The sequence below is a fragment of the Rhipicephalus microplus genome, unplaced genomic scaffold (assembly GCF_043290135.1).
Source record: "Rhipicephalus microplus isolate Deutch F79 unplaced genomic scaffold, USDA_Rmic scaffold_332, whole genome shotgun sequence".
NCBI classification, from domain to species: Eukaryota; Metazoa; Arthropoda; class Arachnida; order Ixodida; family Ixodidae; genus Rhipicephalus; species Rhipicephalus microplus.
Window position 1 is genome coordinate 27501 of NW_027464900.1, and position 10237 is coordinate 37737.

Consider the following 10237-nt stretch of genomic DNA (forward strand, 5'->3'; position numbering starts at 1 on the left):
GGGCTCTGGCACGACGGTCGCCACCGTCTCGCCCTTGAGTGGCCGCTGTTGGCGCTCGCTGTGAGGTGTTCAGCGTGCTGTCCGTGTTGCCGACGCGGTCAAAACGAGTCGACGGCTCACGTTCCCTTGTGCGCCGAAGGCTCTCTTGATATGTGATCCGACCCTCAGACAGACGAAGCCAAGGGAAGACCCAAGGCCGCAATGTGCGTTCAAAGAATCAGTGCTCAGTGTGTCCTGCAATTCACACCAAGTCTCGCAGCTGGCTGCGTTCTTCATCGACCCGAGAACCGAGTGATCCACCGCTTAGAGTCGTGAAAAAGTGTTTGTTCAATTCCGTACAGTCAAAACCAAACGTTTCTGGCACTCGGCCAAACAGTGGCCAAGAAGGGCGCTTTTCAGCGCACGCTTGGACTCCAAAACTCTGCCGCGCCTTTTTCGGCTGCCGCAAATCGAGCAAACGGTGTGTTTCGGACGGCGTTTCGCTTTCGCTACTTGCGAGTGCTTTCGTGGTCCACCCCTCTATAAATACTCGGGAGGCGTCGAAGCCGGTTCTCCAAGCCGGACCCGTAGGTATCGTTGTGTGCTCGCTCTCATTGGCCCGCCTAACCAGAAAATGCCTGCGGTACACCCATTTGGATAAGAGTGCACGCAGATGCGGGCCTCGACGGCTACACATTTCCTCGGGCGGCCGCCTCCCGGCCTCCGTGGAGCGCGGGATGCACGGTCCCATCGACAAGCCTCTCCCGTTTTTACCGTGGCGTCGCGGTTCACCACGGCAGGCGGGTCGGTCTCCTCCGCATAAAAAGGGGGACCCCCGCTTTTTGTTCCACGAAATCGCACAAGCTTTTTTCGCATCCACGGTTTGCCACCGCACACCAAAATGCCGATCCGGCTGCCTACTTTAGCCAACAGGTGGAGCCAGGCGCGCCGTACTTGCGCGGCACTTCCCACGTCCACCGAAGTCGGTGCCAAGGACCACTTTCGGCGCCGGAGCCGCGTACGAGCCTACTCGAGGCGGAAGAACGAAGCCAGCAAGGGCCTGGCCGCAAGTGCGTTCAATTGTCGGGACGTCCAAGTCCCTCGTTCTTCCGTGCTTCCTCTTTCGGCAAGTCGTTGCGGCACCTTCCCAAAGCGCGCAGACCCGCTAATCGCGACGAGCGCGACGTGGCCGTGCCGCCTTTCCCTCGGCAGCAAGCAAAACGCCTGGCAACGTCGACGCTCCCCTAACCGCGATCTCGCACCGTGTTTCGTGTGGCGAATTCAAAAGCCGGCCGGCGCTGCTGCAACCATTACGGTCGGTACGCATACGCCGCGGAGGGCGGGACGGTCATCGGAGCGTGCGGTTCCTCCATCGAGTACTGCGCACCTCGGCCGTCGCATCGCCGTGCCATGACCGGCCGCGCGTCAACGCGAACCGGTGCCAGCGAGATCCCTCGCCTGCAAGAACCGACCGGCAGCCTCCGTCACCCGAGGACGCGGAGGCGCTTGCCGCGGACGGCGGGACGGTATGCACTGGTGCACAGCGGACCCGTCACATCGCCAGTTCCTTGACCGACCGCCGACGCTTGTGCCGTTCCTCTCGTACTTGGCAGTCGCCGCGCGATTGTCGGGTCTCGTTCTTGCACGCTCGAACGGTCGGGAGGGCACTCGGCTGGCGTTTCGGGAACGCGCAGCCTCGCCTTCTACCGACGTAACCACGACTCGCCGTTCGCGCTCCGCCGCTCCTGTTTACAGTACTAGGCGGTCCCGCAGCGGTCGGGTCGCGCATTTCGAGCGCTTCGAGCCACGGTGCTGTGGCGGGTCGAAAGCCGACCTATGAGTGCGTTGCGCCGTTTGTACCCGCGTCCGCCACCTGGCCGACCGTCCAAGGTCGCGGTGTTGGCGTCCGCTGGGCGCAACAATTTGTCACGGGGTGCCGCTCCACATTCAGGCAGCCCCGTGGGGAAAAGCCGACCCCGCGTCCAAACGGGGTCAGCGGCAGAAAGTGTCGGGCGCAGACGCAGCTGAGGCGCTCACCCTTCACAATCCGTTAATGATCCTTCCGCAGGTTCACCTACGGAAACCTTGTTACGACTTTTACTTCCTCTAAATGATCAAGTTTGGTCATCTTTCCAACAGACCGGCGCAACCGAAAGGCCGCGCCGGACATCGGTCCGAAGACCTCACTAAATCATTCAATCGGTAGTAGCGACGGGCGGTGTGTACAAAGGGCAGGGACGTAATCAACGCGAGCTTATGACTCGCGCTTACTGGGAATTCCTCGTTCAAGGGGAACAATTGCAAGCCCCTATCCCAATCACGAAAGAAGTTCCACGGGTTACCCAGTCTTTTCAGACAGGGATAAAGACACGCTGCTTCCTTCAGTGTAGCGCGCGTGCGGCCCCGGACATCTAAGGGCATCACAGACCTGTTATTGCTCTGTTTCGTGCGGCTAGGAGCCGCTTGTCCCTCTAAGAAGGTTGTAAGGTGCTGGGAACCCCGCACCTATTTAATAGGCTAGAGTCTCGTTCGTTATCGGAATTAACCAGACAAATCGCTCCACCAACTAAGAACGGCCATGCACCACCATCCACCGAATCAAGAAAGAGCTCTCAATCTGTCAATCCTCCCAGTGTCCGGGCCGGGTAAGTTTTCCCGTGTTGAGTCAAATTAAGCCGCAGGCTCCACTCCTGGTGGTGCCCTTCCGTCAATTCCTTTAAGTTTCAGCTTTGCAACCATACTTCCCCCGGAACCCAAATACTTTGGTTTCCCGGAAGCTGCCCGCCGAGTCATTTGAGTAACTCAGGCGGATCGCTGGTTGGCATCGTTTATGGTCAGAACTAGGGCGGTATCTGATCGCCTTCGAACCTCTGACTTTCGTTCTTGATCAATGAAAACATTCTTGGCAAATGCTTTCGCAGTAGTTCGTCTTGCGACGGTCCAAGAATTTCACCTCTAGCGCCGCAATACGAATGCCCCCGTCCGTCCCTCTTAATCATTACCTCGTATTCCAAAAACCAACAGAACAGAAACGAGGTCTTGTTCTATTATTCCATGCAAGTTTATTCAGGCGACTCGCCTGCGTTGAGCACTCTAATTTTTTCAAAGTAAAAGCACCGGCCATCTCGAGGCACACAATGAAGTGCACCAAGAAAGAACCGGCATGATGTTCAGTCCGAGCCGTCGCATCGGGTAGATGCACTACTCGTCTGGAACTGAGATCCAACTACGAGCTTTTTAACCGCAGCAGCTTTAGTATACGCTATTGGAGCTGGAATTACCGCGGCTGCTGGCACCAGACTTGCCCTCCAATTGATCCTCGTTAAAGGATTTAGAGTGTACTCATTTCAATTACGGGGCCTCAAAAGAGTCCCGTATTGTTATTTTTCGTCACTACCTCCCCGTGCCGGGAGTGGGTAATTTGCGCGCCTGCTGCCTTCCTTGGATGTGGTAGCCGTTTCTCAGGCTCCCTCTCCGGAATCGAACCCTGATTCTCCGTTACCCGTAACAACCATGGTAAGCAAGTAACCTACCATCGAAAGTTGATAAGGCAGACACTTGAAAGAAACGTCGCCGGCTCGTGGCCATGCGATCAGCACAAAGTTATCCAGAGTCACCACACAATACGGGCCGAAACCCGATCGATCTTGGTCTAATAAAAGCACCCGTTACCCAAAGGGCTCCAGGCTCACTGCATGTATTAGCTCTAGAATTGCCACAGTTATCCAAGTAGGAAGAAACGATCTAAGGAACCATAACTGATTTAATGAGCCATTCGCGGTTTCGCCTTATTTCGGCATGTACTTAGACATGCATGGCTTAATCTTTGAGACAAGCATATGATTACTGGCAGGATCAACCAGGTAATCGTTCGACTGCGCGTCCGTCCTCGCCTTCGGCGGGCCGGACGCAGTCTGTGTGCGGCGGAGGCCACCTTCAGGCGCCCCAACACGCTTATTTTGCACTCCGAGATGACGGCGTTCGAGCTCGCTACGGCACAACCTTCCCGAAAGACGAGTGGGAGCCGTGCGGCAAGAAGCACGTTCATGCTCGCTCTTTTTCGTTGCATCGACTCGGTCGCGCCGTGCGGGTTGCCCAAGCCCGCTGCACTGTCGGTGGACCGGCCGGAACTAGCAACGGAGCCGAGACTGCAAAGCCGCCAGACGACGGGTCACGCCCGCGTCTTCGGCGCTTTCGCATCTGAATCGCCCGAGGACGACACGGAACACACCTCGATATCGTGGTAAAACGGCACCGTCCGACAACCAGCCCCTAACGCATCAAGCGGATGAGGCTGCAGACGACTGCCGTGGATTCCCCTGGAGCAGACCCGAGGACACGCTTGACGAGGCCGAAGCCCGCCGCATATCAGACACCCGGTCGCTTTCGCGTACGCCGCTCACGAGAACCCCCACATAATAGCAGCGATAAGTACCCAGACCTCCTTGGGCACTAATACGAGCGTACTCGAGAAAATTTCACCGCGGGTGTGCCCCGAAACGTGTGGCACGTTGAGCGTGCCACAAGTCTACGTCGCTCTCAAACCCGCCGAGGTCGTAGAATTTGCGACCCTACTCACGAAATTCCCACCGAGGATACGGCCGCAAACGTACCGCACCTTGGGTAGGCCACGAGTTTGTGCAACACTACGCTGACGGCACAGCACCGAGGTCGTGCGCGCACGCACGGGAAAATTCCGCCGCGGTTTCTGCCGAAAACGTGAGGCACCACGACTCTCCGCAAGTTCGCGTCGACTGCGAAAGACCGAAGTCGTGAACGACGTGTCCGCTACTCGCCGCCGACACGCTGGACACCAAACGTACAACGACTCGACGGCGTCGTAGAGGCCCACGACGCGGTTTTCCTTAACGACGTCTCGGCGTGGCACCGACAGGTTAGAACGGCCGACCAACGTTCCCTGTCCGCCGTTCGGCTCAGTCGAAGGGCTCGGCGACTTCGGCAACGCTGCGAAGCCGCACGGTGACGCACGCCATGTCCCCATTTTTTTTTTTTCTTTCTGCGTCTGCCGGGGTGCCCCTATAATAGCAGCGATAAGCACCCAGACCGCCGTGGGTCGCTCGCCCCGGCTGACGTGGTTTTTCGTACTCCTGCGGCGGTCGCCGTCAAGCACGTCCAAATACGCTACTTTCGTGGGCGCATTCACGCTCTTTCGCTTCGCCGGAGTGCCAGCACTCACTCTGCCAAAAACGGCGAACATCCGAGCGGCGGTTCCCACTTTTGCGTCGGCGTCGCAAACCCCGCCCCGGCAGACGAGGTTTGCCGTACTCGTGCGACGGTGGCCGGCGGGCACGTCGAAAGACGCCGATATCGTGCGCGAATTGGCGCACCTTGGCTTCACCGGAGTGCCGCCACTGACTCCTCCAAAAACGGCGAAGATCCGAGCGGCGCTTCCCACTTTCGCATCGGCGTCCCGAACTCCGCCCCGGCTGACGCGGTTTACCGTACTCGTGCGACGGTCGCCGGCGAGCACGTGGAAAGACGCCGATATCGTGCCCGAATCGGCTCCGTTCGGCTTCGCCGGAGTGCCAGCACTGGCTCGGCGAAAGACGACGAACATCCGAGCGACGGTTCTCACTATTGCGTACGCGTCGCAAACCCCGCCCCGGCAGACGCACTTTGCCGTACTCGTGCGACGGTCGCCGGCGAGCACGTAGAAAGACGCCGATATCGTGCCGGAATCGGCCCCGTTTGGCTTCGCCGGAGTGCCAGCACTCACTCGGCCACAAACGGCGAACATCCGAGCGGCGGTTCCCACTTAGCCGTCGGCGTCCCGAACTCCGCCCCGGCAGACGCGGTTGCCGAGCTCGTGCGACTAGCGACCGCGAAGCCGTCTCGCGACGCCGCTTTCGTGCGCGGCTCCCACTGCGACCTGGGTCACCCGAGGTCGACGAGCAAAAAAGAATGTCGAAAAAAAATTTTTTTTTTTTTTTGCGTCTGCCGGGGTGCCCCTATAATAGCAGCGATAAGCACCCAGACCGCCATGGGTCGCTCGCCCCGGCTGACGTGGTTTTTCGTTTTCCTGCGGTGGTCGTCGTCAAGCACGTCCAAACACGCCACTTTCGTGGGCGCATTCGCGCTCTTTCGCTTCGCCGGAGTGCCAGCACTCACTCTGCCAAAAACGGCGAACATCCTAGTGGCGGTTCCCACTTTTGCGTCGGCGTCGCCAACCCCGCCCCGGCATACGCGGTTTGCCGTACTCGTGCGGCGGTGGCCGGCGGGCACGTCGAAAGACACCGATATCGTGCGCGAGTCGATGCTTCTTGGTCTCGCAGGAGGGCCGCCACTCACTCCTGCAAAAACGGCGAAGATCCGAGCGGCGCTTCCCACTTTTTCGTCGGCATCGCAAACCTCGCCCCGGCAGACGCGCTTTGCCGTACTCGTGCGACGGTCGCCGGCGAGCACGTCGAAATACGCCGATATCGTGCCCGAATCGGCCCCGTTTCGCTTCGCCGGAGTGCCAGCACTCACTCGGCCAAAAACGGCGAACATCCGAGCAGCGGTACCCACTTAGCCGTCGGCATCCCGAACTCCGCGCCGGCTGACGCGGTTGCCGAGCTCGTGCGACTAGCGACCGCGAACGCGTCTCGCGACGCCGCTTTCGTGCGCGGCTCCCATTGCGACCTGGGTTACCCGAGCTCGACCAGCAAAAAAGAAGGTCGAAAAAAAATTTTTTTTTTCTGCGTCTGCCGGGGTGCCCCTATAATAGCAGCGATAAGCACCCAGACCGCCGTGGGTCGCTCGCCCCGGCTGACGTGGTTTTTCGTACTCCTGCAGCGGTCGCCGTCAAGCACGTCCAAATACGCCACTTTCGTGGGCGCTTTCGCGCTCTTTCGCGTCGCCGGTGTGCCAGCACTCACTCTGCCAAAAACGGCCAACATCCGAGCGGCGGTTCCCACTTTTGCGTCGGCGTCGTAAACCCCGCCCCGGCAGACGCGGTTTGCCCTACTCGTGCGACGGTCGCCGGCGAGCGCGTCGAAAGACGCCGATATCGTGCGCTAATTGGCGCTCCTTGGCTTCTCCGGAGTGCCGCCACTCACTCCTCCAAAAACGGCGAAGATCCGAGCGGCGTTCTCCACTTTCGCATCGGCGTCCCGAACTCCGCCCGGGCTGACGCGGTTTACCGTACTCGTGCGACGGTCGCCGCCGGGCACGTCGAAAGACGCCGATATCGTGCCGTAATCGGCCCCGTTTGGCTTCGCCCGAGTGCCAGCACTCACTCGGCCAAAAACGGCGAACATCCGAGCAGCGTTTCCCACTTTCGCATCGGCGTCCCGAAGCCCGCCCCGGCAGACGCGGTTTGCCCTACTCGAGCGACGGTCGCCGGCGATCACGTCGAAAGGCGCCGAATTCGTGCACGAATCGATGCTTCTTGGTCTCGCAGGAGGGCCGCCACTCACTCCTGCAAAAACGGCGAAGATCCGAGTTGCGCTTCCCACTTTTTCGTCGGCGTCCCGAACTACGCCCCGGCTGACGCGGTTTACCGTACTCGTGCGACGGTCGCCGGCGGGCACTTCAAAATACGCCGATTTCGTGGGCGCATTCACGCTGTTTCGCTTCCCCGGAGTGCCAACACTCACTCTGCCGAAAGCGGCGATCATCCGAGCGGCGGTTCCCACTTTTGCGTCGGCTTCGCAAACGGCGCCCCGGCAGACGCGCTCGTGCGACGTACTCGTGCGACGGTCGCCGGCGAGCACGTCGAAAGACGCCGATATCGTGCTCGAATCGACCCCGTTTCGCTTCGCCGGAGTGCTGCCAGTCACGGCGCAGAAAACGGCGAACAAGTGTTTTTTTTTTTTTTTCCTAGAATTTGTGTTATAGAAGGCACATTTGATATCGGACGATAATTTTCAACTTTATCACGCGCACCGATTTTCGTGTAGAGGTTTGCAAGTTTATGGGAATTTCTCCACTTGGAATAATGCGATTTAGTAGTACTACGAGAACTTCATGGATGTACTCAAGGGTACGGGGCAAGTCAGTTACGTCAACACCTGCAGATTTTTTACACTTCAAACTGAAAATTGTTGGTTGTGAGTCCTCGTGTGATATTAAAGGCCGATTCGCTAACACATAGAACAAAGAAAGAAAGGAAGAAAAAACGCCCGCGCTCGCTCAAGAAACCTGGGTTCGCAACAAGTGGCAACAACAAGCAACCGAGCGAGTGCGCCAAAACCCGTGGCGGCCGAACAAACGCGAAGTCCCAACCGCGTCAGCCGGGGCGGCACGGGACAGGAAAAATCACTTCAGCCGGGGCGGCGGGGCACCGAATAAACCTCGTCACCTCGTCGCAGGATAAAAGAGGAAACAAAAAGTCTAAACAGCGTCTGCTGGAGCGAATGCGTAATAAAACAACAACAACAACAAAAAAAAACACCCGCGCTCAAGAAGTCTGCAATCCTCACAAAAGGCGACTGTGACCGAGCAGCGTCAGCCGGGGCCGTGCGGAAACGGAAAAACCGCGACTACCGGGGCGTCGAGGCACCGAAAAATCCACTTCAGCCGCGGCGAAAAAAAAAAACAAAAAGAAAGACGGAGGGGGGGGGGGAACCACGTCTGCCGGGGCGAAGGAAAAAAAAAAACGCGTCTGCCGGGGCGAGCCCGGGTGCGGCACCACCGGGAAAACTGTGGCAAACAGACATGGCGATCGAGTGAGTGGGCCGCCAGCCAGGCTCAGCCAAAAAGTGCAAAGTCCGAACTGCGTCAGCCGGGGCGGCAAAAACCGCGTCAGCCGGGGCGGCGCAAAAAACCGCGTCTGCCGGGGCGGCACGAAACCGCGTCAGCCGGGGCGGGGCGAAAACTGCGTCTGCCGGGGCGAAAGAAAAAAAAAAACGCGTCTGCCGGGGCAAGCCCGGGTGCGGCACCACCGGGAAAACTGTGGCAAACAGACATGGCGATCGAGTGAGTGGGCCGCCAGCCAGGCACAGCCGAAAAGTGCAAAGTCCGAACCGTGTCAGCCGGGGCGACGCAAAAACCGCGTCAGCCGGGGCGGCGCGAAAACCGCGTCAGCCGGGGCGGCACGAAACCGCGTCAGCCGGGGCGGCGCGAAAACTGCGTCAGCCGGGGCGGCGCGAAAACCTCGTCAGCCGGGGCGAGCGAAAAGGGGGGGGGGGGAACCACGTCTGCCGGGGCGAAAGAAAAAAAAACGCGTCTGCCGGGGCGAGCCCGGGTGCGGCACCACCGGGAAGACTGTGGCAAACAGACATGGCGATCGAGTGAGTGGGCCGCCAGCCAGGCTCAGCCCAAAAAGTGCTAAGTCCGAACTGCGTCAGCCGGGGCGGCGCGAAAACCGCGTCTGCCGGGGCGGCACGAAACCGCGTCAGCCGGGGCGGCGCGAAAACTGCGTCAGCCGGGGCGAGCCCGGGTGCGGCACCACCGGGAAAACTGTGGCAAACAGACATGGCGATCGAGTGAGTGGGCCGCCAGCCAGGCACAGCCGAAAAGTGCTAAGTCCGAACTGCGTCAGCCGGGGCGGCAAAAACCGCGTCAGCCGGGGCGGCGCAAAAAACCGCGTCTGCCGGGGCGGCACGAAACCGCGTCAGCCGGGGCGGCGCGAAAACTGCGTCAGCCGGGGCGAAAGAAAAAAAAAACGCGTCTGCCGGGGCGAGCCCGGGTGCGGCACCACCGGGAAAACTGTGGCAAACAGACATGGCGATCGAGTGAGTGGGCCGCCAGCCAGGCACAGCCGAAAAGTGCTAAGTCCGAACTGCGTCTGCCGGGGCGGCACGAAACCGCGTCAGCCGGGGCGGCGCGAAAACCGCGTCTGCCGGGGCGGCACGAAACCGCGTCAGCCGGGGCGGCGCGAAAACTGCGTCAGCCGGGGCGAGCCCGGGTGCGGCACCACCGGGAAAACTGTGGCAAACAGACATGGCGATTGAGTGAGTGGGCCGCCAGCCAGGCACAGCCGAAAAGTGCTAAGTCCGAACTGCGTCTGCCGGGGCGGCACGAAACCGCGTCAGCCGGGGCGGCGCGAAAACCGCGTCTGCCGGGGCGGCACGAAACCGCGTCAGCCGGGGCGGCGCGAAAACTGCGTCAGCCGGGGCGAGCCCGGGTGCGGCACCACCGGGAAAACTGTGGCAAACAGACATGGCGATCGAGTGAGTGGGCCGCCAGCCAGGCACAGCCGAAAAGTGCAAAGTCCGAACCGTGTCAGCCGGGGCGACGCAAAAACCGCGTCAGCCGGGGCGGCGCGAAAACCGCGTCAGCCGGGGCGGCACGAAACCGCGTCAGCCGGGGCGGC

The 10237-nt window shown here is 60.2% G+C and overlaps 2 non-coding genes across 2 annotated transcripts; both read right to left on the bottom strand.

Moving 5' to 3' along the window:
* Positions 1-158: 158 nt before the first annotated feature.
* On the bottom strand, positions 159-311 carry LOC142793795 (5.8S ribosomal RNA). The gene has a single exon (XR_012891827.1). It is a non-coding gene; the product is annotated as a 5.8S ribosomal RNA (ribosomal RNA).
* A 1719-nt stretch (positions 312-2030) lies between these two features.
* On the bottom strand, positions 2031-3845 carry LOC142793789 (small subunit ribosomal RNA). Its single transcript, XR_012891821.1, has one exon. It is a non-coding gene; the product is annotated as a small subunit ribosomal RNA (ribosomal RNA).
* Between the last annotated feature and the right edge of the window lie 6392 nt (positions 3846-10237).